The following is a 26878-nucleotide window of genomic DNA, read 5'->3' as shown; positions in this document are numbered from 1 at the left end:
AATTTTCAACGTTTAAGAATGGTGAAGTTTTCGCATATTATTCACTGGACCAAAGACACGACTTTCGTAGCTCCCAGATGGTCTAGTGGTCAGGATTCCTGGCTCTCACCCAGGCGGCCCGGGTCCGATTCCCGGTATGGGAAAGTGCATGCAATGTTGCTTCAGTGGTAGAATTAACGCCGGCCTCGCAGCCAGCTCGAAATCGCTTACCTGTCAATGCATTACTTTTGAATTAGCTGGAAAAAATATTTTCATGATTAGTCCCCAAAAGAGAAATTTTCGATTTCCTAAAAAACAAGTTTTGGAAGGACTAAGGGTTGTTGTTATTTTACAGGGAGGAATACGTCGTGATAAACTCACACAAATAGACTGTTGAAACAAGAATTCCCAAGTTGCTAGAAAATACTTCAAAATGGTAAAATTTTCAACGTTTAAGAATGGTGAAGTTTTCGCATTTTATTCACTGGACCAAAGACACGACTTTCGTAGTTCCCAGATGGTCTAGTGGTCAGGATTCCTGGCTCTCACCCAGGCGGCCCGGGTTCGATTCCCGGTCTGGGAAAGTGCATGCAATGTTGGTTCAGTGTTAGAATTAACGCCGGCCTCGCAGCCTGCCCGAATTCGCTTACCTGTCAATGCATTAATTTGAAATTAGCTGGAAAAAATATTTTCATGATTAGTCCCCAAAAGAGAAATTTTCGATTTCCTAAAAAACAAGTTTTGGAAGGACTAAGGGTTGTTGTTATTTTACAGGGAGGAATACGTCGTGATAAACTCACACAAATAGACTGTTGAAACAAGAATTCCCAAGTTGCTAGAAAATACTTCAAAATGGTAAAATTTTCAACGTTTAAGAATGGTGAAGTTTTCGCATTTTATTGAATGGACCAAAGACACGACTTTCGTAGCTCCCAGATGGTCTCGTGGTCAGGATTCCTGGCTCTCACCCAGGCGGCCCGGGTCCGATTCCCGGTATGGGAAAGTGCATGCAATGTTGCTTCAGTGGTAGAATTAACGCCGGCCTCGCAGCCAGCTCGAAATCGCTTACCTGTCAATGCATTACTTTTGAATTAGCTGGAAAAAATATTTTCATGATTAGTCCCCAAAAGAGAAATTTTCGATTTCCTAAAAAACAAGTTTTGGAAGGACTAAGGGTTGTTGTTATTTTACAGGGAGGAATACGTCGTGATAAACTCACACAAATAGACTGTTGAAACAAGAATTCCCAAGTTGCTAGAAAATACTTCAAAATGGTAAAATTTTCAACGTTTAAGAATGGTGAAGTTTTCGCATATTATTGAATGGACCAAAGACACGACTTTCGTAGTTCCCAGATGGTCTAGTGGTCAGGATTCCTGGCTCTCACCCAGGCGGCCCGGGTTCGATTCCCGGTCTGGGAAAGTGCATGCAATGTTGGTTCAGTGTTAGAAATAACGCCGGCCTCGCAGCCTGCCCGAATTCGCTTACCTGTCAATGCATTAATTTTAAATTAGCTGGAAAAAATATTTTCATTATTAGTCCCCAAAAGAGAAATTTTCGATTTCCTAAAAAACAAGTTTTGGAAGGACTAAGGGTTGTTGTTATTTTACAGGGAGGAATACGTCGTGATAAACTCACACAAATAGACTGTTGAAACAAGAATTCCCAAGTTGCTAGAAAATACTTCAAAATGGTAAAATTTTCAACGTTTAAGAATGGTGAAGTTTTCGCATATTATTCACTGGACCAAAGACACGACTTTCGTAGTTCCCAGATGGTCTAGTGGTCAGGATTCCTGGCTCTCACCCAGGCGGCCCGGGTTCGCTTCCCGGTCTGGGAAAGTGCATGCAATGTTGGTTCAGTGTTAGAATTAACGCCGGCCTCGCAGCCTGCCCGAATTCGCTTACCTGTCAATGCATTAATTTTAAATTAGCTGGAAAAAATATTTTCATGATTAGTCCCCAAAAGAGAAATTTTCGATTTCCTAAAAAACAAGTTTTGGAAGGACTAAGGGTTGTTGTTATTTTACAGGGAGGAATACGTCGTGATAAACTCACACAAATAGACTGTTGAAACAAGAATTCCCAAGTTGCTAGAAAATACTTCAAAATGGTAAAATTTTCAACGTTTAAGAATGGTGAAGTTTTCGCATTTTATTGAATGGACCAAAGACACGACTTTTGTAGCTCCCAGATGATCTAGTGGTCAGGATTCCTGGCTCTCACCCAGGCGGCACGGGTCCGATTCCCGGTATGGGAAAGTGCATGCAATGTTGCTTCAGTGGTAGAATTAACGCCGGCCTCGCAGCCAGCTCGAAATCGCTTACCTGTCAATGCATTACTTTTGAATTAGCTGGAAAAAATATTTTCATGATTAGTCCCCAAAAGAGAAATTTTCGATTTCCTAAAAAACAAGTTTTGGAAGGACTAAGGGTTGTTGTTATTTTACAGGGAGGAATACGTCGTGATAAACTCACACAAATAGACTGTTGAAACAAGAATTCCCAAGTTGCTAGAAAATACTTCAAAATGGTAAAATTTTCAACGTTTAAGAATGGTGAAGTTTTCGCATATTATTCACTGGACCAAAGACACGACTTTCGTAGTTCCCAGATGGTCTAGTGGTCAGGATTACTGGTTCTCACCCAGGCGGCCCGGGTTCGATTCCCGGTCTGGGAAAGTGCATGCAATGTTGGTTCAGTGGTAGAATTAACGCCGGCCTCGCAGCCAGCTCGAAATCGCTTACCTGTCAATGCATTACTTTTGAATTAGCTGGAAAAAATATTTTCATGATTAGTCCCCAAAAGAGAAATTTTCGATTTCCTAAAAAACAAGTTTTGGAAGGACTAAGGGTTGTTGTTATTTTACAGGGAGGAATACGTCGTGATAAACTCACACAAATAGACTGTTGAAACAAGAATTCCCAAGTTGCTAGAAAATACTTCAAAATGGTAAAATTTTCAACGTTTAAGAATGGTGAAGTTTTCGCATTTTATTGAATGGACCAAAGACACGACTTTCGTAGCTCCCAGATGGTCTAGTGGTCAGGATTCCTGGCTCTCACCCAGGCGGCCCGGGTCCGATTCCCGGTCTGGGAAAGTGCATGCAATGTTGGTTCAGTGGTAGAATTAACGCCGGCCTCGCAGCCAGCTCGAAATCGCTTACCTGTCAATGCATTACTTTTGAATTAGCTGGAAAAAATATTTTCATGATTAGTCCCCAAAAGAGAAATTTTCGATTTCCTAAAAAACAAGTTTTGGAAGGACTAAGGGTTGTTGTTATTTTACAGGGAGGAATACGTCGTGATAAACTCACACAAATAGACTGTTGAAACAAGAATTCCCAAGTTGCTAGAAAATACTTCAAAATGGTAAAATTTTCAACGTTTAAGAATGGTGAAGTTTTCGCATATTATTGAATGGACCAAAGACACGACTTTCGTAGTTCCCAGATGGTCTAGTGGTCAGGATTCCTGGCTCTCACCCAGGCGGCCCGGGTTCGATTCCCGGTCTGGGAAAGTGCATGCAATGTTGGTTCAGTGTTAGAATTAACGCCGGCCTCGCAGCCTGCCCGAATTCGCTTACCTGTCAATGCATTAATTTTGAATTAGCTGGAAAATATATTTTCATGATTAGTCCCCAAAAGAGAAATTTTCGATTTCCTAAAAAACAAGTTTTGGAAGGACTAAGGGTTGTTGTTATTTTACAGGGAGGAATACGTCGTGATAAACTCACACAAATAGACTCTTGAAACAAGAATTCCCAAGTTGCTAGAAAATACTTCAAAATGGTAAAATTTTCAACGTTTAAGAATGGTGAAGTTTTGTCATATTATTCACTGGACCAAAGGCACGACTTTCGTAGCTCCCAGATGGTCTAGTGGTCAGGATTCCTGGCTCTCACCCAGGCGGCCCGGGTTCGATTCCCGGTCTGGGAAAGTGCATGCAATGTAGGTTCAGTGTTAGAATTAAAGCGGGCCTCGCAGCCTGCCCGAATTCGCTTACCTGTCAATGCATTAATTTTAAATTAGCTGGAAAAAATATTTTCTTGATTAGTCCCCAAAAGAGAAATTTTCGATTTCCTAAAAAACAAGTTTTGGAAGGACTAAGGGTTGTTGTTATTTTACAGGGAGGAATACGTCGTGATAAACTCACACAAATAGACTGTTGAAACAAGAATTCCCAAGTTGCTAGAAAATACTTCAAAATGGTAAAATTTTCAACGTTTAAGAATGGTGAAGTTTTCGCATATTATTCACTGGACCAAAGACACGACTTTCGTAGTTCCCAGATGGTCTAGTGGTCAGGATTCCTGGCTCTCACCCAGGCGTCCCGCGTTCGATTCCCAGTCTGGGAAAGTGCATGCAATGTTGGTTCAGTGTTAGAATTAACGCCGGCCTCGCAGCCTGCCCGAATTCGCTTACCTGTCAATGCATTAATTTTAAATTAGCTGGAAAAAATATTTTCATTATTAGTCGCCAAAAGAGAAATTTTCGATTTCCTAAAAAACAAGTTTTGGAAGGACTAAGGGTTGTTGTTATTTTACAGGGAGGAATACGTCGTGATAAACTCACACAAATAGACTTTTGAAACAAGAATTCCCAAATTGCTAGAAAATGCTTCAAAATGGTAAAATTTTCAACGTTTAAGAATGGTGAAGTTTTCGCATATTATTCACTGGACCAAAGACACGACTTTCGTAGTTCCCAGATGGTCTAGTGGTCAGGATTCCTGGCTCTCACCCAGGCGGCCCGGGTTCGATTCCCGGTCTGGGAAAGTGCATGCAATGTTGGTTCAGTGTTAGAATTAACGCCGGCTTCGCAGCCAGCCCGAATTCGCTTACCTATCAATGCATTAATTTTGAATTAGCTGGAAAAAATATTTTCATTGTTAGTCCTAAAAAAGAGAAATTTTCGATTTCCTAATAAACAAGTTTTGGAAGGACTAAGGGTTGTTGTTATTTTACAGGGAGGAATATGTCGTGATAAACTCACACAAATAGACTCTTGAAACAAGAATTCCCAAGTTGCTAGAAAATACTTCAAAATGGTAAAATTTTCAACGTTTAAGAATGGTGAAGTTTTCGCATTTTATTGAATGGACCAAAGACACGACTTTCGTAGCTCCCAGATGGTCTAGTGGTCAGGATTCCTGGCTCTCACCCAGGCGGCCCGGGTCCGATTCCCGGTATGGGAAAGTGCATGCAATGTTGCTTCAGTGGTAGAATTAACGCCGGCCTCGCAGCCAGCTCGAAATCGCTTACCTGTCAATGCATTACTTTTGAATTAGCTGGAAAAAATATTTTCATGATTAGTCCCCAAAAGAGAAATTTTCGATTTCCTAAAAAACAAGTTTTGGAAGGACTAAGGGTTGTTGTTATTTTACAGGGAGGAATACGTCGTGATAAACTCACACAAATAGACTGTTGAAACAAGAATGCCCAAGTTGCTAGAAAATGCTTCAAAATAGTAAAATTTTCAACGTTTAAGAATGGTGAAGTTTCCGCATTTTATTCACTGGACCAAAGACACGACTTTCGTAGTTCCCAGATGGTCTAGTGGTCAGGATTACTGGTTCTCACCCAGGCGGCCCGGGTTCGATTCCCGGTCTGGGAAAGTGCATGCAATGTTGGTTCAGTGGTAGAATTAACGCCGGCCTCGCAGCCAGCTCGAAATCGCTTACCTGTCAATGCATTACTTTTGAATTAGCTGGAAAAAATATTTTCATGATTAGTCCCCAAAAGAGAAATTTTCGATTTCCTAAAAAACAAGTTTTGGAAGGACTAAGGGTTGTTGTTATTTTACAGGGAGGAATACGTCGTGATAAACTCACACAAATAGACTGTTGAAACAAGAATTCCCAAGTTGCTAGAAAATACTTCAAAATGGTAAAATTTTCAACGTTTAAGAATGGTGAAGTTTTCGCATTTTATTGAATGGACCAAAGACACGACTTTCGTAGTTCCCAGATGGTCTAGTGGTCAGGATTCCTGGCTCTCACCCAGGCGGCCCGGGTCCGATTCCCGGTTTGGGAAAGTGCATGCAATGTTGGTTCAGTGGTAGAATTAACGCCGGCCTCGCAGCCAGCTCGAAATCGCTTACCTGTCAATGCATTACTTTTGAATTAGCTGGAAAAAATATTTTCATGATTAGTCCCCAAAAGAGAAATTTTCGATTTCCTAAAAAACAAGTTTTGGAAGGACTAAGGGTTGTTGTTATTTTACAGGGAGGAATACGTCGTGATAAACTCACACAAATAGACTGTTGAAACAAGAATGCCCAAGTTGCTAGAAAATGCTTCAAAATAGTAAAATTTTCAACGTTTAAGAATGGTGAAGTTTTCGCATTTTATTCACTGGACCAAAGATACGACTTTCGTAGTTCCCAGATGGTCTAGTGGTCAGGATTCCTGGCCCTCACCCAGGCGGCCCGGGTTCGATTCCCAGTCTGGGAAAGTGCATGCAATGTTGGTTCAGTGTTAGAATTAACGCCGGCCTCGCAGCCTGCCCGAATTCGCTTACCTGTCAATGCATTAATTTTAAATTAGCTGGAAAATATATTTTCATGATTAGTCCCCAAAAGAGAAATTTTCGATTTCCTAAAAAACAAGTTTTGGAAGGACTAAGGGTTGTTGTTATTTTACAGGGAGGAATACGTCGTGATAAACTCACACAAATAGACTGTTGAAACAAGAATTCCCAAGTTGCTAGAAAATGCTTCAAAATGGTAAAATTTTCAACGTTTAAGAATGGTGAAGTTTTGTCATATTATTCACTGGACCAAAGGCACGACTTTCGTAGCTCCCAGATGGTCTAGTGGTCAGGATTCCTGGCTCTCACCCAGGCGGCCCGGGTTCGATTCCCGGTCTGGGAAAGTGCATGCAATGTAGGTTCAGTGGTAGAATTAACGCGGGCCTCGCAGCCAGCCCGAATTCGCTTACCTGTCAATGCATTAATTTTAAATTAGCTGGAAAAAATATTTTCTTGATTAGTCCCCAAAAGAGAAATTTTCGATTTCCTAAAAAACAAGTTTTGGAAGGACTAAGGGTTGTTGTTATTTTACAGGGAGGAATACGTCGTGATAAACTCACACAAATAGACTGTTGAAACAAGAATTCCCAAATTGCTAGAAAATGCTTCAAAATGGTAAAATTTTCAACGTTTAAGAAAGGTGAAATTTTCGCATATTATTCACTGGACCAAAGACACGACTTTCGTAGTTCCCAGATGGTCTAGTGGTCAGGATTCCTGGCTCTCACCCAGGCGGCCCGGGTTCGATTCCCGGTCTGGGAAAGTGCATGCAATGTTGGTTCAGTGTTAGAATTAACGCCGGCTTCGCAGCCAGCTCGAAATCGCTTACCTGTCAATGCATTACTTTTGAATTAGCTGGAAAAAATATTTTCATTGTTAGTCCTAAAAAAGAGAAATTTTCGATTTCCTAAAAAACAAGTTTTGGAAGGACTAAGGGTTGTTGTTATTTTACAGGGAGGAATATGTCGTGATAAACTCACACAAATAGACTGTTGAAACAAGAATTCCCAAGTTGCTAGAAAATACTTCAAAATGGTAAAATTTTCAACGTTTAAGAATGGTGAAGTTTTCGCATTTTATTGAATGGACCAAAGACACGACTTTCGTAGCTCCCAGATGGTCTAGTGGTCAGGATTCCTGGCTCTCACCCAGGCGGCCCGGGTCCGATTCCCGGTCTGGGAAAGTGCATGCAATGTTGGTTCAGTGGTAGAATTAACGCCGGCCTCGCAGCCAGCTCGAAATCGCTTACCTGTCAATGCATTACTTTTGAATTAGCTGGAAAATATATTTTCATGATTAGTCCCCAAAAGAGAAATTTTCGATTTCCTAAAAAACAAGTTTTGGAAGGACTAAGGGTTGTTGTTATTTTACAGGGAGGAATACGTCGTGATAAACTCACACAAATAGACTGTTGAAACAAGAATTCCCAAGTTGCTAGAAAATACTTCAAAATGGTAAAATTTTCAACGTTTAAGATTGGTGAAGTTTTCGCACATTATTGACTGGACCAAAGATACGACTTTCGTAGTTCCCAGATGGTCTAGTGGTCAGGATTACTGGTTCTCACCCAGGCGGCCCGGGTTCGCTTCCCGGTCTGGGAAAGTGCATGCAATGTTGGTTCAGTGGTAGAATTAACGCCGGCCTCGTAGCCAGCCCGAATTCGCTTACCTGTCAATGCATTAATTTTAAATTAGCTGGAAAAAATATTTTCATGATTAGTCCCCAAAAGAGAAATTTTCGATTTCCTAAAAAACAAGTTTTGGAAGGACTAAGGGTTGTTGTTATTTTACAGGGAGGAATACGTTTTGATAAACTCACACAAATAGACTTTTGAAACAAGAATGCCCAAGTTGCTTGAAAATGCTTCAAAATAGTAAAATTTTCAACGTTTAAGAATGGTGAAGTTTTCGCATTTTATTCACTGGACCAAAGACACGACTTTCGTAGTTCCCAGATGGTCTAGTGGTCAGGATTCCTGGCTCTCACCCAGGCGGCCCGGGTTCGATTCCATGGTCTGGGAAAGTGCATGCAATGTTGGTTCAGTGTTAGAATTAACGCCGGCTTCGCAGCCTGCCCGAATTCGCTTACCTATCAATGCATTAATTTTGAATTAGCTGGAAAAAATATTTTCATTGTTAGTCCTAAAAAAGAGAAATTTTCGATTTCCTAATAAACAAGTTTTGGAAGGACTAAGGGTTGTTGTTATTTTACAGGGAGGAATATGTCGTGATAAACTCACACAAATAGACTCTTGAAACAAGAATTCCCAAGTTGCTAGAAAATACTTCAAAATGGTAAAATTTTCAACGTTTAAGAATGGTGAAGTTTTCGCATTTTATTGAATGGACCAAAGACACGACTTTCGTAGTTCCCAGATGGTCTAGTGGTCAGGATTCCTGGCTCTCACCCAGGCGGCCCGGGTCCGATTCCCGGTCTGGGAAAGTGCATGCAATGTTGCTTCAGTGGTAGAATTAACGCCGGCCTCGCAGCCAGCTCGAAATCGCTTACCTGTCAATGCATTAATTTTGAATTAGCTGGAAAAAATATTTTCATGATTAGTCCCCAAAAGAGAAATTTTCGATTTCCTAAAAAACAAGTTTTGGAAGGACTAAGGGTTGTTGTTATTTTACAGGGAGGAATACGTCGTGATAAACTCACACAAATAGACTGTTGAAACAAGAATTCCCAAGTTGCTAGAAAATACTTCAAAATGGTAAAATTTTCAACGTTTAAGATTGGTGAAGTTTTCGCACATTATTGACTGGACCAAAGATACGACTTTCGTAGTTCCCAGATGGTCTAGTGGTCAGGATTACTGGTTCTCACCCAGGCGGCCCGGGTTCGCTTCCCGGTCTGGGAAAGTGCATGCAATGTTGGTTCAGTGGTAGAATTAACGCCGGCCTCGCAGCCAGCCCGAATTCGCTTACATGTCAATGCATTAATTTTGAATTAGCTGGAAAAAATATTTTCATTATTAGTCCCCAAAAGAGAAATTTTCGTTTTCCTAAAAAACAAGTTTTGGAAGGACTAAGGGTTGTTGTTATTTTACAGTGAGGAATACGTCGTAATAAACTCACAAAAATAGACTCTTGAAACAAGAATTCCCAAATTGCTAGAAAATGCTTCAAAATGGTAAAATTTTCAACGTTTAAGAATGGTGAAGTTTTCGCATTTTATTCACTGGACCAAAGACACGACTTTCGTAGTTCCCAGATGGTCTAGTGGTCAGGATTACTGGCTCTCACCCAGGCGGCCCGGGTTCGATTCCCGGTCTGGGAAAGTGCATGCAATGTTGGTTCAGTGTTAGAATTAACGCCGGCTTCGCAGCCAGCCCGAATTCGCTTACCTATCAATGCATTAATTTTGAATTAGCTGGAAAAAATATTTTCATTGTTAGTCCTAAAAAAGAGAAATTTTCGATTTCCTAAAAAACAAGTTTTGGAAGGACTAAGGGTTGTTGTTATTTTACAGGGAGGAATATGTCGTGATAGACTCACACAAATAGACTCTTGAAACAAGAATTCCCAAGTTGCTAGAAAATACTTCAAAATGGTAAAATTTTCAACGTTTAAGAATGGTGAAGTTTTCGCATTTTATTGAATGGACCAAAGACACGACTTTCGTAGCTCCCAGATGGTCTAGTGGTCAGGATTCCTGGCTCTCACCCAGGCGGCCCGGGTCCGATTCCCGGTCTGGGAAAGTGCATGCAATGTTGCTTCAGTGGTAGAATTAACGCCGGCCTCGCAGCCAGCTCGAAATCGCTTACCTGTCAATGCATTACTTTTGAATTAGCTGGAAAAAATATTTTCATGATTAGTCCCCAAAAGAGAAATTTTCGATTTCCTAAAAAACAAGTTTTGGAAGGACTAAGGGTTGTTGTTATTTTACAGGGAGGAATACGTTGTGATAAACTCACACAAATAGACTTTTGAAACAAGAATTCCCAAGTTGCTTGAAAATGCTTCAAAATAGTAAAATTTTCAACGTTTAAGAATGGTGAAGTTTTCGCATTTTATTCACTGGACCAAAGATACGACTTTCGTAGTTCCCAGATGGTCTAGTGGTCTGGATTCCTGGCTCTCACCCAGGCGTCCCGTGTTCGATTCCCATTCTGGGAAAGTGCATGCAATGTTGGTTCAGTGTTAGAATTAACGCCGGCCTCGCAGCCTGCCCGAATTCGCTTACCTGTCAATGCATTAATTTTAAATTAGCTGGAAAAAATATTTTCATGATTAGTCCCCAAAAGAGAAATTTTCGATTTCCTAAAAAACAAGTTTTGGAAGGACTAAGGGTTGTTGTTATTTTACAGGGAGGAATACGTCGTGATAAACTCACACAAATAGACTTTTGAAACAAGAATTCCCAAGTTGCTTGAAAATGCTTCAAAATAGTAAAATTTTCAACGTTTAAGAATGGTGAAGTTTTCGCATTTTATTCACTGGACCAAAGATACGACTTTCGTAGTTCCCAGATGGTCTAGTGGTCAGGATTCCTGGCTCTCACCCAGGCGGCCCGGGTTCGATTCCCGGTCTGGGAAAGTGCATGCAATGTTGGTTCAGTGTTAGAATTAACGCCGGCTTCGCAGCCAGCCCGAATTCGCTTACCTATCAATGCATTAATTTTGATTTAGCTAGAAAAAATATTTTCATTGTTAGTCCTAAAAAAGAGAAATTTTCGATTTCCTAAAAAACAAGTTTTGGAAGGACTAAGGGTTGTTGTTATTTTACAGGGAGGAATATGTCGTGATAGACTCACACAAATAGACTGTTGAAACAAGAATTCCCAAGTTGCTAGAAAATACTTCAAAATGGTAAAATTTTCAACGTTTAAGAATGGTGAAGTTTTCGCATTTTATTGAATGGACCAAAGACACGACTTTCGTAGCTCCCAGATGGTCTAGTGGTCAGGATTCCTGGCTCTCACCCAGGCGGCCCGGGTTCGATTCCCGGTCTGGGAAAGTGCATGCAATGTTGGTTCAGTGTTAGAATTAACGCCGGCTTCGCAGCCAGCTCGAAATCGCTTACCTGTCAATGCATTACTTTTGAATTAGCTGGAAAAAATATTTTCATTGTTAGTCCTAAAAAAGAGAAATTTTCGATTTCCTAATAAACAAGTTTTGGAAGGACTAAGGGTTGTTGTTATTTTACAGGGAGGAATATGTCGTGATAAACTCACACAAATAAACTCTTGAAACAAGACTTCCCAAGTTGCTAGAAAATACTTCAAAATGGTAAAATTTTCAACGTTTAAGAATGGTGAAGTTTTCGCATTTTATTGAATGGACCAAAGACACGACTTTCGTAGCTCCCAGATGGTCTAGTGGTCAGGATTCCTGGCTCTTACCCAGGCGGCCCGGGTCCGATTCCCGGTCTGGGAAAGTGCATGCAATGTTGGTTCAGTGGTAGAATTAACGCCGGCCTCGCAGCCAGCTCGAAATCGCTTACCTGTCAATGCATTACTTTTGAATTAGCTGGAAAAAATATTTTCATGATTAGTCCCCAAAAGAGAAATTTTCGATTTCCTAAAAAACAAGTTTTGGAAGGACTAAGGGTTGTTGTTATTTTACAGGGAGGAATATGTCGTGATAGACTCACACAAATAGACTCTTGAAACAAGAATTCCCAAGTTGCTAGAAAATACTTCAAAATGGTAAAATTTTCAACGTTTAAGAATGGTGAAGTTTTCGCATTTTATTGAATGGACCAAAGACACGACTTTCGTAGCTCCCAGATGGTCTAGTGGTAAGGATTCCTGGCTCTCACCCAGGCGGCCCGGGTTCGATTCCCGGTCTGGGAAAGTGCATGCAATGTTGGTTCAGTGTTAGAATTAACGCCGGCTTCGCAGCCAGCTCGAAATCGCTTACCTGTCAATGCATTAATTTTGAATTAGCTGGAAAAAATATTTTCATGATTAGTCCCCAGAAGAGAAATTTTCGATTTCCTAGAAAACAAGTTTTGGAAGGACTAAGGGTTGTTGTTATTTTACAGGGAGGAATACGTCGTGATAAACTCACACAAATAGACTGTTGAAACAAGAATTCCCAAGTTGCTAGAAAATACTTCAAAATGGTAAAATTTTCAACGTTTAAGAATGGTGAAGTTTTCGCATTTTATTGAATGGACCAAAGACACGACTTTCGTAGCTCCCAGATGGTCTAGTGGTCAGGATTCCTGGCTCTCACCCAGGCGGCCCGGGTCCGATTCCCGGTATGGGAAAGTGCATGCAATGTTGCTTCAGTGGTAGAATTAACGCCGGCCTCGCAGCCAGCTCGAAATCGCTTACCTGTCAATGCATTACTTTTGAATTAGCTGGAAAAAATATTTTCATGATTAGTCCCCAAAAGAGAAATTTTCGATTTCCTAAAAAACAAGTTTTGGAAGGACTAAGGGTTGTTGTTATTTTACAGGGAGGAATACGTCGTGATAAACTCACACAAATAGACTGTTGAAACAAGAATGCCCAAGTTGCTAGAAAATGCTTCAAAATAGTAAAATTTTCAACGTTTAAGAATGGTGAAGTTTCCGCATTTTATTCACTGGACCAAAGACACGACTTTCGTAGCTCCCAGATGGTCTAGTGGTCAGGATTACTGGTTCTCACCCAGGCGGCCCGGGTTCGATTCCCGGTTTGGGAAAGTGCATGCAATGTTGGTTCAGTGGTAGAATTAACGCCGGCCTCGCAGCCAGCTCGAAATCGCTTACCTGTCAATGCATTACTTTTGAATTAGCTGGAAAAAATATTTTCATGATTAGTCCCCAAAAGAGAAATTTTCGATTTCCTAAAAAACAAGTTTTGGAAGGACTAAGGGTTGTTGTTATTTTACAGGGAGGAATACGTCGTGATAAACTCACACAAATAGACTGTTGAAACAAGAATTCCCAAGTTGCTAGAAAATACTTCAAAATGGTAAAATTTTCAACGTTTAAGAATGGTGAAGTTTTCGCATTTTATTGAATGGACCAAAGACACGACTTTCGTAGTTCCCAGATGGTCTAGTGGTCAGGATTCCTGGCTCTCACCCAGGCGGCCCGGGTCCGATTCCCGGTTTGGGAAAGTGCATGCAATGTTGGTTCAGTGGTAGAATTAACGCCGGCCTCGCAGCCAGCTCGAAATCGCTTACCTGTCAATGCATTACTTTTGAATTAGCTGGAAAAAATATTTTCATGATTAGTCCCCAAAAGAGAAATTTTCGATTTCCTAAAAAACAAGTTTGGGAAGGACTAAGGGTTGTTGTTATTTTACAGGGAGGAATACGTCGTGATAAACTCACACAAATAGACTGTTGAAACAAGAATGCCCAAGTTGCTAGAAAATGCTTCAAAATAGTAAAATTTTCAACGTTTAAGAATGGTGAAGTTTTCGCATTTTATTCACTGGACCAAAGATACGACTTTCGTAGTTCCCAGATGGTCTAGTGGTCAGGATTCCTGGCCCTCACCCAGGCGGCCCGGGTTCGATTCCCAGTCTGGGAAAGTGCATGCAATGTTGGTTCAGTGTTAGAATTAACGCCGGCCTCGCAGCCTGCCCGAATTCGCTTACCTGTCAATGCATTAATTTTAAATTAGCTGGAAAATATATTTTCATGATTAGTCCCCAAAAGAGAAATTTTCGATTTCCTAAAAAACAAGTTTTGGAAGGACTAAGGGTTGTTGTTATTTTACAGGGAGGAATACGTCGTGATAAACTCACACAAATAGACTCTTGAAACAAGAATTCCCAAGTTGCTAGAAAATGCTTCAAAATGGTAAAATTTTCAACGTTTAAGAATGGTGAAGTTTTCGCATTTTATTGAATGGACCAAAGACACGACTTTCGTAGCTCCCAGATGGTCTAGTGGTCAGGATTCCTGGCTCTCACCCAGGCGGCCCGGGTCCGATTCCCGGTATGGGAAAGTGCATGCAATGTTGCTTCAGTGGTAGAATTAACGCCGGCCTCGCAGCCAGCTCGAAATCGCTTACCTGTCAATGCATTACTTTTGAATTAGCTGGAAAAAATATTTTCATGATTAGTCCCCAAAAGAGAAATTTTCGATTTCCTAAAAAACAAGTTTTGGAAGGACTAAGGGTTGTTGTTATTTTACAGGGAGGAATACGTCGTGATAAACTCACACAAATAGACTGTTGAAACAAGAATTCCCAAGTTGCTAGAAAATACTTCAAAATGGTAAAATTTTCAACGTTTAAGAATGGTGAAGTTTTCGCATTTTATTGAATGGACCAAAGACACGACTTTCGTAGTTCCCAGATGGTCTAGTGGTCAGGATTCCTGGCTCTCACCCAGGCGGCCCGGGTCCGATTCCCGGTTTGGGAAAGTGCATGCAATGTTGGTTCAGTGGTAGAATTAACGCCGGCCTCACAGCCAGCTCGAAATCGCTTACCTGTCAATGCATTACTTTTGAATTAGCTGGAAAAAATATTTTCATGATTAGTCCCCAAAAGAGAAATTTTCGATTTCCTAAAAAACAAGTTTGGGAAGGACTAAGGGTTGTTGTTATTTTACAGGGAGGAATACGTCGTGATAAACTCACACAAATAGACTGTTGAAACAAGAATGCCCAAGTTGCTAGAAAATGCTTCAAAATAGTAAAATTTTCAACGTTTAAGAATGGTGAAGTTTCCGCATTTTATTCACTGGACCAAAGACACGACTTTCGTAGCTCCCAGATGGTCTAGTGGTCAGGATTACTGGTTCTCACCCAGGCGGCCCGGGTTCGATTCCCGGTTTGGGAAAGTGCATGCAATGTTGGTTCAGTGGTAGAATTAACGCCGGCCTCGCAGCCAGCTCGAAATCGCTTACCTGTCAATGCATTACTTTTGAATTAGCTGGAAAAAATATTTTCATGATTAGTCCCCAAAAGAGAAATTTTCGATTTCCTAAAAAAAAAGTTTTGGAAGGACTAAGGGTTGTTGTTATTTTACAGGGAGGAATACGTCGTGATAAACTCACACAAATAGACTGTTGAAACAAGAATTCCCAAGTTGCTAGAAAATACTTCAAAATGGTAAAATTTTCAACGTTTAAGAATGGTGAAGTTTTCGCATTTTATTGAATGGACCAAAGACACGACTTTCGTAGTTCCCAGATGGTCTAGTGGTCAGGATTCCTGGCTCTCACCCAGGCGGCCCGGGTCCGATTCCCGGTTTGGGAAAGTGCATGCAATGTTGGTTCAGTGGTAGAATTAACGCCGGCCTCGCAGCCAGCTCGAAATCGCTTACCTGTCAATGCATTACTTTTGAATTAGCTGGAAAAAATATTTTCATGATTAGTCCCCAAAAGAGAAATTTTCGATTTCCTAAAAAACAAGTTTGGGAAGGACTAAGGGTTGTTGTTATTTTACAGGGAGGAATACGTCGTGATAAACTCACACAAATAGACTGTTGAAACAAGAATGCCCAAGTTGCTAGAAAATGCTTCAAAATAGTAAAATTTTCAACGTTTAAGAATGGTGAAGTTTTCGCATTTTATTCACTGGACCAAAGATACGACTTTCGTAGTTCCCAGATGGTCTAGTGGTCAGGATTCCTGGCCCTCACCCAGGCGGCCCGGGTTCGATTCCCAGTCTGGGAAAGTGCATGCAATGTTGGTTCAGTGTTAGAATTAACGCCGGCCTCGCAGCCTGCCCGAATTCGCTTACCTGTCAATGCATTAATTTTAAATTAGCTGGAAAATATATTTTCATGATTAGTCCCCAAAAGAGAAATTTTCGATTTCCTAAAAAACAAGTTTTGGAAGGACTAAGGGTTGTTGTTATTTTACAGGAAGGAATACGTCGTGATAAACTCACACAAATAGACTCTTGAAACAAGAATTCCCAAGTTGCTAGAAAATGCTTCAAAATGGTAAAATTTTCAACGTTTAAGAATGGTGAAGTTTTGTCATATTATTCACTGGACCAAAGGCACGACTTTCGTAGCTCCCAGATGGTCTAGTGGTCAGGATTCCTGGCTCTCACCCAGGCGGCCCGGGTTCGATTCCGGGTCTGGGAAATTGCATGCAATGTAGGTTCAGTGGTAGAATTAACGCGGGCCTCGCAGCCAGCCCGAATTCGCTTACCTGTCAATGCATTAATTTTAAATTAGCTGGAAAAAATATTTTCTTGATTAGTCCCCAAAAGAGAAATTTTCGATTTCCTAAAAAACAAGTTTTGGAAGGACTAAGGGTTGTTGTTATTTTACAGGGAGGAATACGTCGTAATAAACTCACAAAAATAGACTTTTGAAACAAGAATTCCCAAATTGCTAGAAAATGCTTCAAAATGGTAAAATTTTCAACGTTTAAGAATGGTGAAGTTTTCGCATTTTATTCACTGGACCAAAGACACGACTTTCGTAGTTCCCAGATGGTCTAGTGGTCAGGATTACTGGCTCTCACCCAGGCGGCCTGGGTTCGATTCCCGGTCTGGGAAAGTGCATGCAATGTTGGTTCAGTGTTAGAATTAACGCCGGCTTCGCAGCCAGCCCGAATTCGCTTACCTATCAATGCATTAATTTTGAATTAGCTGGAAAAAATATTTTCATTGTTAGTCCTAAAAAAGAGAAATTTTCGATTTCCTAAAAAACAAGTTTTGGAAGGACTAAGGGTTGTTGTTATTTTACAGGGAGGAATATGTCGTGATAGACTCACACAAATAGACTCTTGAAACAAGAATTCCCAAGTTGCTAGAAAATACTTCAAAATGGTAAAATTTTCAACGTTTAAGAATGGTGAAGTTTTCGCATTTTATTGAATGGACCAAAGACACGACTTTCGTAGCTCCCAGATGGTCTAGTGGTCAGGATTCCTGGCTCTCACCCAGGCGGCCCGGGTCCGATTCCCGGTCTGGGAAAGTGCATGCAATGTTGCTTCAGTGGTAGAATTAACGCCGGCCTCGCAGCCAGCTCGAAATCGCTTACCTGTCAATGCATTACTTTTGAATTAGCTGGAAAAAATATTTTCATGATTAGTCCCCAAAAGAGAAATTTTCGATTTCCTAAAAAACAAGTTTTGGAAGGACTAAGGGTTGTTGTTATTTTACAGGGAGGAATACGTTGTGATAAACTCACACAAATAGACTTTTGAAACAAGAATTCCCAAGTTGCTTGAAAATGCTTCAAAATAGTAAAATTTTCAACGTTTAAGAATGGTGAAGTTTTCGCATTTTATTCACTGGACCAAAGATACGACTTTCGTAGTTCCCAGATGGTCTAGTGGTCTGGATTCCTGGCTCTCACCCAGGCGTCCCGTGTTCGATTCCCATTCTGGGAAAGTGCATGCAATGTTGGTTCAGTGTTAGAATTAACGCCGGCCTCGCAGCCTGCCCGAATTCGCTTACCTGTCAATGCATTAATTTTAAATTAGCTGGAAAAAATATTTTCATGATTAGTCCCCAAAAGAGAAATTTTCGATTTCCTAAAAAACAAGTTTTGGAAGGACTAAGGGTTGTTGTTATTTTACAGGGAGGAATACGTCGTGATAAACTCACACAAATAGACTTTTGAAACAAGAATTCCCAAGTTGCTTGAAAATGCTTCAAAATAGTAAAATTTTCAACGTTTAAGAATGGTGAAGTTTTCGCATTTTATTCACTGGACCAAAGATACCACTTTCGTAGTTCCCAGATGGTCTAGTGGTCAGGATTCCTGGCTCTCACCCAGGCGGCCCGGGTTCGATTCCCGGTCTGGGAAAGTGCATGCAATGTTGGTTCAGTGTTAGAATTAACGCCGGCTTCGCAGCCAGCCCGAATTCGCTTACCTATCAATGCATTAATTTTGAATTAGCTAGAAAAAATATTTTCATTGTTAGTCCTAAAAAAGAGAAATTTTCGATTTCCTAAAAAACAAGTTTTGGAAGGACTAAGGGTTGTTGTTATTTTACAGGGAGGAATATGTCGTGATAGACTCACACAAATAGACTGTTGAAACAAGAATTCCCAAGTTGCTAGAAAATACTTCAAAATGGTAAAATTTTCAACGTTTAAGAATGGTGAAGTTTTCGCATTTTATTGAATGGACCAAAGACACGACTTTCGTAGCTCCCAGATGGTCTAGTGGTCAGGATTCCTGGCTCTCACCCAGGCGGCCCGGGTTCGATTCCCGGTCTGGGAAAGTGCATGCAATGTTGGTTCAGTGGTAGAATTAACGCCGGCCTCGCAGCCAGCTCGAAATCGCTTATCTGTCAATGCATTACTTTTGAATTAGCTGGAAAAAATATTTTCATGATTAGTCCCCAAAAGAGAAATTTTCGATTTCCTAAAAAACAAGTTTTGGAAGGACTAAGGGTTGTTGTTATTTTACAGGGAGGAATACGTCGTGATAAACTCACACAAATAGACTGTTGAAACAAGAATTCCCAAGTTGCTAGAAAATACTTCAAAATGGTAAAATTTTCAACGTTTAAGATTGGTGAAGTTTTCGCACATTATTGACTGGACCAAAGATACGGCTTTCGTAGTTCCCAGATGGTCTAGTGGTCAGGATTACTGGTTCTCACCCAGGCGGCCCGGGTTCGCTTCCCGGCCTGGGAAAGTGCATGCAATGTTGGTTCAGTGGTAGAATTAACGCCGGCCTCGCAGCCAGCCCGAATTCGCTTACCTGTCAATGCATTAATTTTAAATTAGCTGAAAAAAATATTTTCATGATTAGTCCCCAAAAGAGAAATTTTCGATTTCCTAAAAAACAAGTTTTGGAAGGACTAAGGGTTGTTGTTATTTTACAGGGAGGAATACGTTGTGATAAACTCACACAAATAGACTTTTGAAACAAGAATTCCCAAGTTGCTTGAAAATGCTTCAAAATAGTAAAATTTTCAACGTTTAAGAATGGTGAAGTTTTCGCATTTTATTCACTGGACCAAAGATACGACTTTCGTAGTTCCCAGATGGTCTAGTGGTCAGGATTCCTGGCTCTCACCCAGGCGGCCCGGGTTCGATTCCCGGTCTGGGAAAGTGCATGCAATGTTGGTTCAGTGTTAGAATTAACGCCGGCTTCGCAGCCAGCCCGAATTCGCTTACCTATCAATGCATTAATTTTGAATTAGCTAGAAAAAATATTTTCATTGTTAGTCCTAAAAAAGAGAAATTTTCGATTTCCTAAAAAACAAGTTTTGGAAGGACTAAGGGTTGTTGTTATTTTACAGGGAGGAATATGTCGTGATAGACTCACACAAATAGACTGTTGAAACAAGAATTCCCAAGTTGCTAGAAAATACTTCAAAATGGTAAAATTTTCAACGTTTAAGAATGGTGAAGTTTTCGCATTTTATTGAATGGACCAAAGACACGACTTTCGTAGCTCCCAGATGGTCTAGTGGTCAGGATTCCTGGCTCTCACCCAGGCGGCCCGGGTTCGATTCCCGGTCTGGGAAAGTGCATGCAATGTTGGTTCAGTGTTAGAATTAACGCCGGCTTCGCAGCCAGCTCGAAATCGCTTACCTGTCAATGCATTACTTTTGAATTAGCTGGAAAAAATATTTTCATTGTTAGTCCTAAAAAAGAGAAATTTTCGATTTCCTAATAAACAAGTTTGGGAAGGACTAAGGGTTGTTGTTATTTTACAGGGAGGAATATGTCGTGATAAACTCACACAAATAAACTCTTGAAACAAGACTTCCCAAGTTGCTAGAAAATACTTCAAAATGGTAAAATTTTCAACGTTTAAGATTGGTGAAGTTTTCGCATTTTATTCACTGGACCAAAGATACGACTTTCGTAGTTCCCAGATGGTCTAGTGGTCAGGATTCCTGGCCCTCACCCAGGCGGCCCGGGTTCGATTCCCAGTCTGGGAAAGTGCATGCAATGTTGGTTCAGTGTTAGAATTAACGCCGGCCTCGCAGCCTGCCCGAATTCGCTTACCTGTCAATGCATTAATTTTAAATTAGCTGGAAAATATATTTTCATGATTAGTCCCCAAAAGAGAAATTTTCGATTTCCTAAAAAACAAGTTTTGGAAGGACTAAGGGTTGTTGTTATTTTACAGGGAGGAATACGTCGTGATAAACTCACACAAATAGACTCTTGAAACAAGAATTCCCAAGTTGCTAGAAAATGCTTCAAAATGGTAAAATTTTCAACGTTTAAGAATGGTGAAGTTTTGTCATATTATTCACTGGACCAAAGGCACGACTTTCGTAGCTCCCAGATGGTCTAGTGGTCAGGATTCCTGGCTCTCACCCAGGCGGCCCGGGTTCGATTCCGGGTCTGGGAAATTGCATGCAATGTAGGTTCAGTGGTAGAATTAACGCGGGCCTCGCAGCCAGCCCGAATTCGCTTACCTGTCAATGCATTAATTTTAAATTAGCTGGAAAAAATATTTTCTTGATTAGTCCCCAAAAGAGAAATTTTCGATTTCCTAAAAAACAAGTTTTGGAAGGACTAAGGGTTGTTGTTATTTTACAGGGAGGAATACGTCGTAATAAACTCACAAAAATAGACTTTTGAAACAAGAATTCCCAAATTGCTAGAAAATGCTTCAAAATGGTAAAATTTTCAACGTTTAAGAATGGTGAAGTTTTCGCATTTTATTCACTGGACCAAAGACACGACTTTCGTAGTTCCCAGATGGTCTAGTGGTCAGGATTACTGGCTCTCACCCAGGCGGCCTGGGTTCGATTCCCGGTCTGGGAAAGTGCATGCAATGTTGGTTCAGTGTTAGAATTAACGCCGGCTTCGCAGCCAGCCCGAATTCGCTTACCTATCAATGCATTAATTTTGAATTAGCTGGAAAAAATATTTTCATTGTTAGTCCTAAAAAAGAGAAATTTTCGATTTCCTAAAAAACAAGTTTTGGAAGGACTAAGGGTTGTTGTTATTTTACAGGGAGGAATATGTCGTGATAGACTCACACAAATAGACTCTTGAAACAAGAATTCCCAAGTTGCTAGAAAATACTTCAAAATGGTAAAATTTTCAACGTTTAAGAATGGTGAAGTTTTCGCATTTTATTGAATGGACCAAAGACACGACTTTCGTAGCTCCCAGATGGTCTAGTGGTCAGGATTCCTGGCTCTCACCCAGGCGGCCCGGGTCCGATTCCCGGTCTGGGAAAGTGCATGCAATGTTGCTTCAGTGGTAGAATTAACGCCGGCCTCGCAGCCAGCTCGAAATCGCTTACCTGTCAATGCATTACTTTTGAATTAGCTGGAAAAAATATTTTCATGATTAGTCCCCAAAAGAGAAATTTTCGATTTCCTAAAAAACAAGTTTTGGAAGGACTAAGGGTTGTTGTTATTTTACAGGGAGGAATACGTTGTGATAAACTCACACAAATAGACTTTTGAAACAAGAATTCCCAAGTTGCTTGAAAATGCTTCAAAATAGTAAAATTTTCAACGTTTAAGAATGGTGAAGTTTTCGCATTTTATTCACTGGACCAAAGATACGACTTTCGTAGTTCCCAGATGGTCTAGTGGTCTGGATTCCTGGCTCTCACCCAGGCGTCCCGTGTTCGATTCCCATTCTGGGAAAGTGCATGCAATGTTGGTTCAGTGTTAGAATTAACGCCGGCCTCGCAGCCTGCCCGAATTCGCTTACCTGTCAATGCATTAATTTTAAATTAGCTGGAAAAAATATTTTCATGATTAGTCCCCAAAAGAGAAATTTTCGATTTCCTAAAAAACAAGTTTTGGAAGGACTAAGGGTTGTTGTTATTTTACAGGGAGGAATACGTCGTGATAAACTCACACAAATAGACTTTTGAAACAAGAATTCCCAAGTTGCTTGAAAATGCTTCAAAATAGTAAAATTTTCAACGTTTAAGAATGGTGAAGTTTTCGCATTTTATTCACTGGACCAAAGATACCACTTTCGTAGTTCCCAGATGGTCTAGTGGTCAGGATTCCTGGCTCTCACCCAGGCGGCCCGGGTTCGATTCCCGGTCTGGGAAAGTGCATGCAATGTTGGTTCAGTGTTAGAATTAACGCCGGCTTCGCAGCCAGCCCGAATTCGCTTACCTATCAATGCATTAATTTTGAATTAGCTAGAAAAAATATTTTCATTGTTAGTCCTAAAAAAGAGAAATTTTCGATTTCCTAAAAAACAAGTTTTGGAAGGACTAAGGGTTGTTGTTATTTTACAGGGAGGAATATGTCGTGATAGACTCACACAAATAGACTGTTGAAACAAGAATTCCCAAGTTGCTAGAAAATACTTCAAAATGGTAAAATTTTCAACGTTTAAGAATGGTGAAGTTTTCGCATTTTATTGAATGGACCAAAGACACGACTTTCGTAGCTCCCAGATGGTCTAGTGGTCAGGATTCCTGGCTCTCACCCAGGCGGCCCGGGTTCGATTCCCGGTCTGGGAAAGTGCATGCAATGTTGGTTCAGTGGTAGAATTAACGCCGGCCTCGCAGCCAGCTCGAAATCGCTTATCTGTCAATGCATTACTTTTGAATTAGCTGGAAAAAATATTTTCATGATTAGTCCCCAAAAGAGAAATTTTCGATTTCCTAAAAAACAAGTTTTGGAAGGACTAAGGGTTGTTGTTATTTTACAGGGAGGAATACGTCGTGATAAACTCACACAAATAGACTGTTGAAACAAGAATTCCCAAGTTGCTAGAAAATACTTCAAAATGGTAAAATTTTCAACGTTTAAGATTGGTGAAGTTTTCGCACATTATTGACTGGACCAAAGATACGGCTTTCGTAGTTCCCAGATGGTCTAGTGGTCAGGATTACTGGTTCTCACCCAGGCGGCCCGGGTTCGCTTCCCGGCCTGGGAAAGTGCATGCAATGTTGGTTCAGTGGTAGAATTAACGCCGGCCTCGCAGCCAGCCCGAATTCGCTTACCTGTCAATGCATTAATTTTAAATTAGCTGAAAAAAATATTTTCATGATTAGTCCCCAAAAGAGAAATTTTCGATTTCCTAAAAAACAAGTTTTGGAAGGACTAAGGGTTGTTGTTATTTTACAGGGAGGAATACGTTGTGATAAACTCACACAAATAGACTTTTGAAACAAGAATTCCCAATTTGCTTGAAAATGCTTCAAAATAGTAAAATTTTCAACGTTTAAGAATGGTGAAGTTTTCGCATTTTATTCACTGGACCAAAGATACGACTTTCGTAGTTCCCAGATGGTCTAGTGGTCAGGATTCCTGGCTCTCACCCAGGCGGCCCGGGTTCGATTCCCGGTCTGGGAAAGTGCATGCAATGTTGGTTCAGTGTTAGAATTAACGCCGGCTTCGCAGCCAGCCCGAATTCGCTTACCTATCAATGCATTAATTTTGAATTAGCTAGAAAAAATATTTTCATTGTTAGTCCTAAAAAAGAGAAATTTTCGATTTCCTAAAAAACAAGTTTTGGAAGGACTAAGGGTTGTTGTTATTTTACAGGGAGGAATATGTCGTGATAGACTCACACAAATAGACTGTTGAAACAAGAATTCCCAAGTTGCTAGAAAATACTTCAAAATGGTAAAATTTTCAACGTTTAAGAATGGTGAAGTTTTCGCATTTTATTGAATGGACCAAAGACACGACTTTCGTAGCTCCCAGATGGTCTAGTGGTCAGGATTCCTGGCTCTCACCCAGGCGGCCCGGGTTCGATTCCCGGTCTGGGAAAGTGCATGCAATGTTGGTTCAGTGGTAGAATTAACGCCGGCTTCGCAGCCAGCTCGAAATCGCTTACCTGTCAATGCATTACTTTTGAATTAGCTGGAAAAAATATTTTCATTGTTAGTCCTAAAAAAGAGAAATTTTCGATTTCCTAATAAACAAGTTTGGGAAGGACTAAGGGTTGTTGTTATTTTACAGGGAGGAATATGTCGTGATAAACTCACACAAATAAACTCTTGAAACAAGACTTCCCAAGTTGCTAGAAAATACTTCAAAATGGTAAAATTTTCAACGTTTAAGATTGGTGAAGTTTTCGCACATTATTGACTGGACCAAAGATACGGCTTTCGTAGTTCCCAGATGGTCTAGTGGTCAGGATTACTGGTTCTCACCCAGGCGGCCCGGGTTCGCTTCCCGGTCTGGGAAAGTGCATGCAATGTTGGTTCAGTGGTAGAATTAACGCCGGCCTCGCAGCCAGCCCGAATTCGCTTACCTGTCAATGCATTAATTTTAAATTAGCTGAAAAAAATATTTTCATGATTAGTCCCCAAAAGAGAAATTTTCGATTTCCTAAAAAACAAGTTTTGGAAGGACTAAGGGTTGTTGTTATTTTACAGGGAGGAATACGTTGTGATAAACTCACACAAATAGACTTTTGAAACAAGAATTCCCAAGTTGCTTGAAAATGCTTCAAAATAGTAAAATTTTCAACGTTTAAGAATGGTGAAGTTTTCGCATTTTATTCACTGGACCAAAGATACGACTTTCGTAGTTCCCAGATGGTCTAGTGGTCTGGATTCCTGGCTCTCACCCAGGCGTCCCGTGTTCGATTCCCGGTCTGGGAAAGTACATGCAATGTTGGTTCAGTGTTAGAATTAACGCCGGCCTCGCAGCCAGCCCGAATTCGCTTACCTATCAATGCATTACTTTTGAATTAGCTGGAAAAAATATTTTCATTGTTAGTCCTAAAAAAGAGAAATTTTCGATTTCCTAAAAAACAAGTTTTGGAAGGACTAAGGGTTGTTGTTATTTTACAGGGAGGAATACGTCGTGATAAACTCACACAAATAGACTGTTGAAACAAGAATTCCCAAGTTGCTAGAAAATACTTCAAAATGGTAAAATTTTCAACGTTTAAGATTGGTGAAGTTTTCGCACATTATTGACTGGACCAAAGATACGGCTTTCGTAGTTCCCAGATGGTCTAGTGGTCAGGATTACTGGTTCTCACCCAGGCGGCCCGGGTTCGCTTCCCGGTCTGGGAAAGTGCATGCAATGTTGGTTCAGTGGTAGAATTAACGCCGGCCTCGCAGCCAGCCCGAATTCGCTTACCTGTCAATGCATTAATTTTAAATTAGCTGAAAAAAATATTTTCATGATTAGTCCCCAAAAGAGAAATTTTCGATTTCCTAAAAAACAAGTTTTGGAAGGACTAAGGGTTGTTGTTATTTTACAGGGAGGAATACGTTGTGATAAACTCACACAAATAGACTTTTGAAACAAGAATTCCCAAGTTGCTTGAAAATGCTTCAAAATAGTAAAATTTTCAACGTTTAAGAATGGTGAAGTTTTCGCATTTTATTCACTGGACCAAAGATACGACTTTCGTAGTTCCCAGATGGTCTAGTGGTCAGGATTCCTGGCTCTCACCCAGGCGGCCCGGGTTCGATTCCCGGTCTGGGAAAGTGCATGCAATGTTGGTTCAGTGTTAGAATTAACGCCGGCTTCGCAGCCAGCCCGAATTCGCTTACCTATCAATGCATTAATTTTGAATTAGCTAGAAAAAATATTTTCATTGTTAGTCCTAAAAAAGAGAAATTTTCGATTTCCTAAAAAACAAGTTTTGGAAGGACTAAGGGTTGTTGTTATTTTACAGGGAGGAATATGTCGTGATAGACTCACACAAATAGACTGTTGAAACAAGAATTCCCAAGTTGCTAGAAAATACTTCAAAATGGTAAAATTTTCAACGTTTAAGAATGGTGAAGTTTTCGCATTTTATTGAATGGACCAAAGACACGACTTTCGTAGCTCCCAGATGGTCTAGTGGTCAGGATTCCTGGCTCTCACCCAGGCGGCCCGGGTTCGATTCCCGGTCTGGGAAAGTGCATGCAATGTTGGTTCAGTGTTAGAATTAACGCCGGCTTCGCAGCCAGCTCGAAATCGCTTACCTGTCAATGCATTACTTTTGAATTAGCTGGAAAAAATATTTTCATTGTTAGTCCTAAAAAAGAGAAATTTTCGATTTCCTAATAAACAAGTTTGGGAAGGACTAAGGGTTGTTGTTATTTTACAGGGAGGAATATGTCGTGATAAACTCACACAAATAAACTCTTGAAACAAGACTTCCCAAGTTGCTAGAAAATACTTCAAAATGGTAAAATTTTCAACGTTTAAGATTGGTGAAGTTTTCGCACATTATTGACTGGACCAAAGATACGGCTTTCGTAGTTCCCAGATGGTCTAGTGGTCAGGATTACTGGTTCTCACCCAGGCGGCCCGGGTTCGCTTCCCGGTCTGGGAAAGTGCATGCAATGTTGGTTCAGTGGTAGAATTAACGCCGGCCTCGCAGCCAGCCCGAATTCGCTTACCTGTCAATGCATTAATTTTAAATTAGCTGAAAAAAATATTTTCATGATTAGTCCCCAAAAGAGAAATTTTCGATTTCCTAAAAAACAAGTTTTGGAAGGACTAAGGGTTGTTGTTATTTTACAGGGAGGAATACGTTGTGATAAACTCACACAAATAGACTTTTGAAACAAGAATTCCCAAGTTGCTTGAAAATGCTTCAAAATAGTAAAATTTTCAACGTTTAAGAATGGTGAAGTTTTCGCATTTTATTCA

General features: G+C 40.5%; 50 non-coding genes across 50 annotated transcripts; all 50 read left to right on the top strand.

The window, feature by feature from the left end:
* The first annotated feature begins 490 nt into the window (after positions 1-490).
* On the top strand, positions 491-562 carry Trnae-cuc (transfer RNA glutamic acid (anticodon CUC)). The gene has a single exon. It is a non-coding gene; the product is annotated as a tRNA-Glu (tRNA).
* A 766-nt stretch (positions 563-1328) lies between these two features.
* Positions 1329-1400, top strand: Trnae-cuc (transfer RNA glutamic acid (anticodon CUC)). Its single transcript has one exon. It is a non-coding gene; the product is annotated as a tRNA-Glu (tRNA).
* Positions 1401-1747: 347 nt separating this feature from the next.
* Trnae-cuc (transfer RNA glutamic acid (anticodon CUC)) lies at positions 1748-1819 on the top strand. The gene has a single exon. It is a non-coding gene; the product is annotated as a tRNA-Glu (tRNA).
* Positions 1820-2585: 766 nt separating this feature from the next.
* On the top strand, positions 2586-2657 carry Trnae-cuc (transfer RNA glutamic acid (anticodon CUC)). Its single transcript has one exon. It is a non-coding gene; the product is annotated as a tRNA-Glu (tRNA).
* Positions 2658-3004: 347 nt separating this feature from the next.
* Positions 3005-3076, top strand: Trnae-cuc (transfer RNA glutamic acid (anticodon CUC)). Its single transcript has one exon. It is a non-coding gene; the product is annotated as a tRNA-Glu (tRNA).
* A 347-nt stretch (positions 3077-3423) lies between these two features.
* On the top strand, positions 3424-3495 carry Trnae-cuc (transfer RNA glutamic acid (anticodon CUC)). The gene has a single exon. It is a non-coding gene; the product is annotated as a tRNA-Glu (tRNA).
* A 347-nt stretch (positions 3496-3842) lies between these two features.
* On the top strand, positions 3843-3914 carry Trnae-cuc (transfer RNA glutamic acid (anticodon CUC)). Its single transcript has one exon. It is a non-coding gene; the product is annotated as a tRNA-Glu (tRNA).
* Positions 3915-4680: 766 nt separating this feature from the next.
* Positions 4681-4752, top strand: Trnae-cuc (transfer RNA glutamic acid (anticodon CUC)). The gene has a single exon. It is a non-coding gene; the product is annotated as a tRNA-Glu (tRNA).
* A 767-nt stretch (positions 4753-5519) lies between these two features.
* Trnae-cuc (transfer RNA glutamic acid (anticodon CUC)) lies at positions 5520-5591 on the top strand. Its single transcript has one exon. It is a non-coding gene; the product is annotated as a tRNA-Glu (tRNA).
* Positions 5592-5938: 347 nt separating this feature from the next.
* Trnae-cuc (transfer RNA glutamic acid (anticodon CUC)) lies at positions 5939-6010 on the top strand. The gene has a single exon. It is a non-coding gene; the product is annotated as a tRNA-Glu (tRNA).
* A 347-nt stretch (positions 6011-6357) lies between these two features.
* Positions 6358-6429, top strand: Trnae-cuc (transfer RNA glutamic acid (anticodon CUC)). The gene has a single exon. It is a non-coding gene; the product is annotated as a tRNA-Glu (tRNA).
* A 347-nt stretch (positions 6430-6776) lies between these two features.
* Trnae-cuc (transfer RNA glutamic acid (anticodon CUC)) lies at positions 6777-6848 on the top strand. The gene has a single exon. It is a non-coding gene; the product is annotated as a tRNA-Glu (tRNA).
* A 347-nt stretch (positions 6849-7195) lies between these two features.
* Positions 7196-7267, top strand: Trnae-cuc (transfer RNA glutamic acid (anticodon CUC)). Its single transcript has one exon. It is a non-coding gene; the product is annotated as a tRNA-Glu (tRNA).
* A 348-nt stretch (positions 7268-7615) lies between these two features.
* On the top strand, positions 7616-7687 carry Trnae-cuc (transfer RNA glutamic acid (anticodon CUC)). Its single transcript has one exon. It is a non-coding gene; the product is annotated as a tRNA-Glu (tRNA).
* A 347-nt stretch (positions 7688-8034) lies between these two features.
* Positions 8035-8106, top strand: Trnae-cuc (transfer RNA glutamic acid (anticodon CUC)). The gene has a single exon. It is a non-coding gene; the product is annotated as a tRNA-Glu (tRNA).
* A 768-nt stretch (positions 8107-8874) lies between these two features.
* Trnae-cuc (transfer RNA glutamic acid (anticodon CUC)) lies at positions 8875-8946 on the top strand. The gene has a single exon. It is a non-coding gene; the product is annotated as a tRNA-Glu (tRNA).
* A 347-nt stretch (positions 8947-9293) lies between these two features.
* Positions 9294-9365, top strand: Trnae-cuc (transfer RNA glutamic acid (anticodon CUC)). Its single transcript has one exon. It is a non-coding gene; the product is annotated as a tRNA-Glu (tRNA).
* A 347-nt stretch (positions 9366-9712) lies between these two features.
* Positions 9713-9784, top strand: Trnae-cuc (transfer RNA glutamic acid (anticodon CUC)). Its single transcript has one exon. It is a non-coding gene; the product is annotated as a tRNA-Glu (tRNA).
* A 348-nt stretch (positions 9785-10132) lies between these two features.
* Trnae-cuc (transfer RNA glutamic acid (anticodon CUC)) lies at positions 10133-10204 on the top strand. Its single transcript has one exon. It is a non-coding gene; the product is annotated as a tRNA-Glu (tRNA).
* Positions 10205-10970: 766 nt separating this feature from the next.
* Trnae-cuc (transfer RNA glutamic acid (anticodon CUC)) lies at positions 10971-11042 on the top strand. Its single transcript has one exon. It is a non-coding gene; the product is annotated as a tRNA-Glu (tRNA).
* A 348-nt stretch (positions 11043-11390) lies between these two features.
* Positions 11391-11462, top strand: Trnae-cuc (transfer RNA glutamic acid (anticodon CUC)). Its single transcript has one exon. It is a non-coding gene; the product is annotated as a tRNA-Glu (tRNA).
* Positions 11463-11810: 348 nt separating this feature from the next.
* Positions 11811-11882, top strand: Trnak-cuu (transfer RNA lysine (anticodon CUU)). The gene has a single exon. It is a non-coding gene; the product is annotated as a tRNA-Lys (tRNA).
* Positions 11883-12229: 347 nt separating this feature from the next.
* Positions 12230-12301, top strand: Trnae-cuc (transfer RNA glutamic acid (anticodon CUC)). Its single transcript has one exon. It is a non-coding gene; the product is annotated as a tRNA-Glu (tRNA).
* A 766-nt stretch (positions 12302-13067) lies between these two features.
* Positions 13068-13139, top strand: Trnae-cuc (transfer RNA glutamic acid (anticodon CUC)). The gene has a single exon. It is a non-coding gene; the product is annotated as a tRNA-Glu (tRNA).
* Positions 13140-13486: 347 nt separating this feature from the next.
* On the top strand, positions 13487-13558 carry Trnae-cuc (transfer RNA glutamic acid (anticodon CUC)). Its single transcript has one exon. It is a non-coding gene; the product is annotated as a tRNA-Glu (tRNA).
* A 347-nt stretch (positions 13559-13905) lies between these two features.
* On the top strand, positions 13906-13977 carry Trnae-cuc (transfer RNA glutamic acid (anticodon CUC)). The gene has a single exon. It is a non-coding gene; the product is annotated as a tRNA-Glu (tRNA).
* Positions 13978-14743: 766 nt separating this feature from the next.
* On the top strand, positions 14744-14815 carry Trnae-cuc (transfer RNA glutamic acid (anticodon CUC)). Its single transcript has one exon. It is a non-coding gene; the product is annotated as a tRNA-Glu (tRNA).
* Positions 14816-15162: 347 nt separating this feature from the next.
* Trnae-cuc (transfer RNA glutamic acid (anticodon CUC)) lies at positions 15163-15234 on the top strand. Its single transcript has one exon. It is a non-coding gene; the product is annotated as a tRNA-Glu (tRNA).
* A 347-nt stretch (positions 15235-15581) lies between these two features.
* On the top strand, positions 15582-15653 carry Trnae-cuc (transfer RNA glutamic acid (anticodon CUC)). Its single transcript has one exon. It is a non-coding gene; the product is annotated as a tRNA-Glu (tRNA).
* A 347-nt stretch (positions 15654-16000) lies between these two features.
* On the top strand, positions 16001-16072 carry Trnae-cuc (transfer RNA glutamic acid (anticodon CUC)). Its single transcript has one exon. It is a non-coding gene; the product is annotated as a tRNA-Glu (tRNA).
* A 347-nt stretch (positions 16073-16419) lies between these two features.
* Trnae-cuc (transfer RNA glutamic acid (anticodon CUC)) lies at positions 16420-16491 on the top strand. The gene has a single exon. It is a non-coding gene; the product is annotated as a tRNA-Glu (tRNA).
* Positions 16492-16838: 347 nt separating this feature from the next.
* Positions 16839-16910, top strand: Trnae-cuc (transfer RNA glutamic acid (anticodon CUC)). The gene has a single exon. It is a non-coding gene; the product is annotated as a tRNA-Glu (tRNA).
* A 348-nt stretch (positions 16911-17258) lies between these two features.
* Positions 17259-17330, top strand: Trnae-cuc (transfer RNA glutamic acid (anticodon CUC)). The gene has a single exon. It is a non-coding gene; the product is annotated as a tRNA-Glu (tRNA).
* Positions 17331-18096: 766 nt separating this feature from the next.
* Positions 18097-18168, top strand: Trnae-cuc (transfer RNA glutamic acid (anticodon CUC)). The gene has a single exon. It is a non-coding gene; the product is annotated as a tRNA-Glu (tRNA).
* A 348-nt stretch (positions 18169-18516) lies between these two features.
* Trnae-cuc (transfer RNA glutamic acid (anticodon CUC)) lies at positions 18517-18588 on the top strand. Its single transcript has one exon. It is a non-coding gene; the product is annotated as a tRNA-Glu (tRNA).
* Positions 18589-19354: 766 nt separating this feature from the next.
* Trnae-cuc (transfer RNA glutamic acid (anticodon CUC)) lies at positions 19355-19426 on the top strand. The gene has a single exon. It is a non-coding gene; the product is annotated as a tRNA-Glu (tRNA).
* Positions 19427-19774: 348 nt separating this feature from the next.
* Positions 19775-19846, top strand: Trnae-cuc (transfer RNA glutamic acid (anticodon CUC)). Its single transcript has one exon. It is a non-coding gene; the product is annotated as a tRNA-Glu (tRNA).
* Positions 19847-20194: 348 nt separating this feature from the next.
* Positions 20195-20266, top strand: Trnae-cuc (transfer RNA glutamic acid (anticodon CUC)). Its single transcript has one exon. It is a non-coding gene; the product is annotated as a tRNA-Glu (tRNA).
* Positions 20267-20613: 347 nt separating this feature from the next.
* Positions 20614-20685, top strand: Trnae-cuc (transfer RNA glutamic acid (anticodon CUC)). Its single transcript has one exon. It is a non-coding gene; the product is annotated as a tRNA-Glu (tRNA).
* A 347-nt stretch (positions 20686-21032) lies between these two features.
* Trnae-cuc (transfer RNA glutamic acid (anticodon CUC)) lies at positions 21033-21104 on the top strand. Its single transcript has one exon. It is a non-coding gene; the product is annotated as a tRNA-Glu (tRNA).
* A 348-nt stretch (positions 21105-21452) lies between these two features.
* Positions 21453-21524, top strand: Trnae-cuc (transfer RNA glutamic acid (anticodon CUC)). The gene has a single exon. It is a non-coding gene; the product is annotated as a tRNA-Glu (tRNA).
* Positions 21525-22290: 766 nt separating this feature from the next.
* On the top strand, positions 22291-22362 carry Trnae-cuc (transfer RNA glutamic acid (anticodon CUC)). The gene has a single exon. It is a non-coding gene; the product is annotated as a tRNA-Glu (tRNA).
* A 348-nt stretch (positions 22363-22710) lies between these two features.
* On the top strand, positions 22711-22782 carry Trnae-cuc (transfer RNA glutamic acid (anticodon CUC)). The gene has a single exon. It is a non-coding gene; the product is annotated as a tRNA-Glu (tRNA).
* Positions 22783-23548: 766 nt separating this feature from the next.
* Trnae-cuc (transfer RNA glutamic acid (anticodon CUC)) lies at positions 23549-23620 on the top strand. The gene has a single exon. It is a non-coding gene; the product is annotated as a tRNA-Glu (tRNA).
* Positions 23621-23968: 348 nt separating this feature from the next.
* Positions 23969-24040, top strand: Trnae-cuc (transfer RNA glutamic acid (anticodon CUC)). Its single transcript has one exon. It is a non-coding gene; the product is annotated as a tRNA-Glu (tRNA).
* Positions 24041-24388: 348 nt separating this feature from the next.
* On the top strand, positions 24389-24460 carry Trnae-cuc (transfer RNA glutamic acid (anticodon CUC)). Its single transcript has one exon. It is a non-coding gene; the product is annotated as a tRNA-Glu (tRNA).
* Positions 24461-25227: 767 nt separating this feature from the next.
* Trnae-cuc (transfer RNA glutamic acid (anticodon CUC)) lies at positions 25228-25299 on the top strand. Its single transcript has one exon. It is a non-coding gene; the product is annotated as a tRNA-Glu (tRNA).
* Positions 25300-25646: 347 nt separating this feature from the next.
* Trnae-cuc (transfer RNA glutamic acid (anticodon CUC)) lies at positions 25647-25718 on the top strand. Its single transcript has one exon. It is a non-coding gene; the product is annotated as a tRNA-Glu (tRNA).
* A 348-nt stretch (positions 25719-26066) lies between these two features.
* Positions 26067-26138, top strand: Trnae-cuc (transfer RNA glutamic acid (anticodon CUC)). Its single transcript has one exon. It is a non-coding gene; the product is annotated as a tRNA-Glu (tRNA).
* A 348-nt stretch (positions 26139-26486) lies between these two features.
* Positions 26487-26558, top strand: Trnae-cuc (transfer RNA glutamic acid (anticodon CUC)). The gene has a single exon. It is a non-coding gene; the product is annotated as a tRNA-Glu (tRNA).
* Positions 26559-26878: the final 320 nt, after the last annotated feature.

Source organism: Clavelina lepadiformis, chromosome 4, assembly GCF_947623445.1.
Source record: "Clavelina lepadiformis chromosome 4, kaClaLepa1.1, whole genome shotgun sequence".
In the NCBI taxonomy this organism is placed as follows: domain Eukaryota; kingdom Metazoa; phylum Chordata; class Ascidiacea; order Aplousobranchia; family Clavelinidae; genus Clavelina; species Clavelina lepadiformis.
Note: the sequence above shows the minus strand (reverse complement) of the source record. Positions and strands in the feature narration are given on the sequence as shown.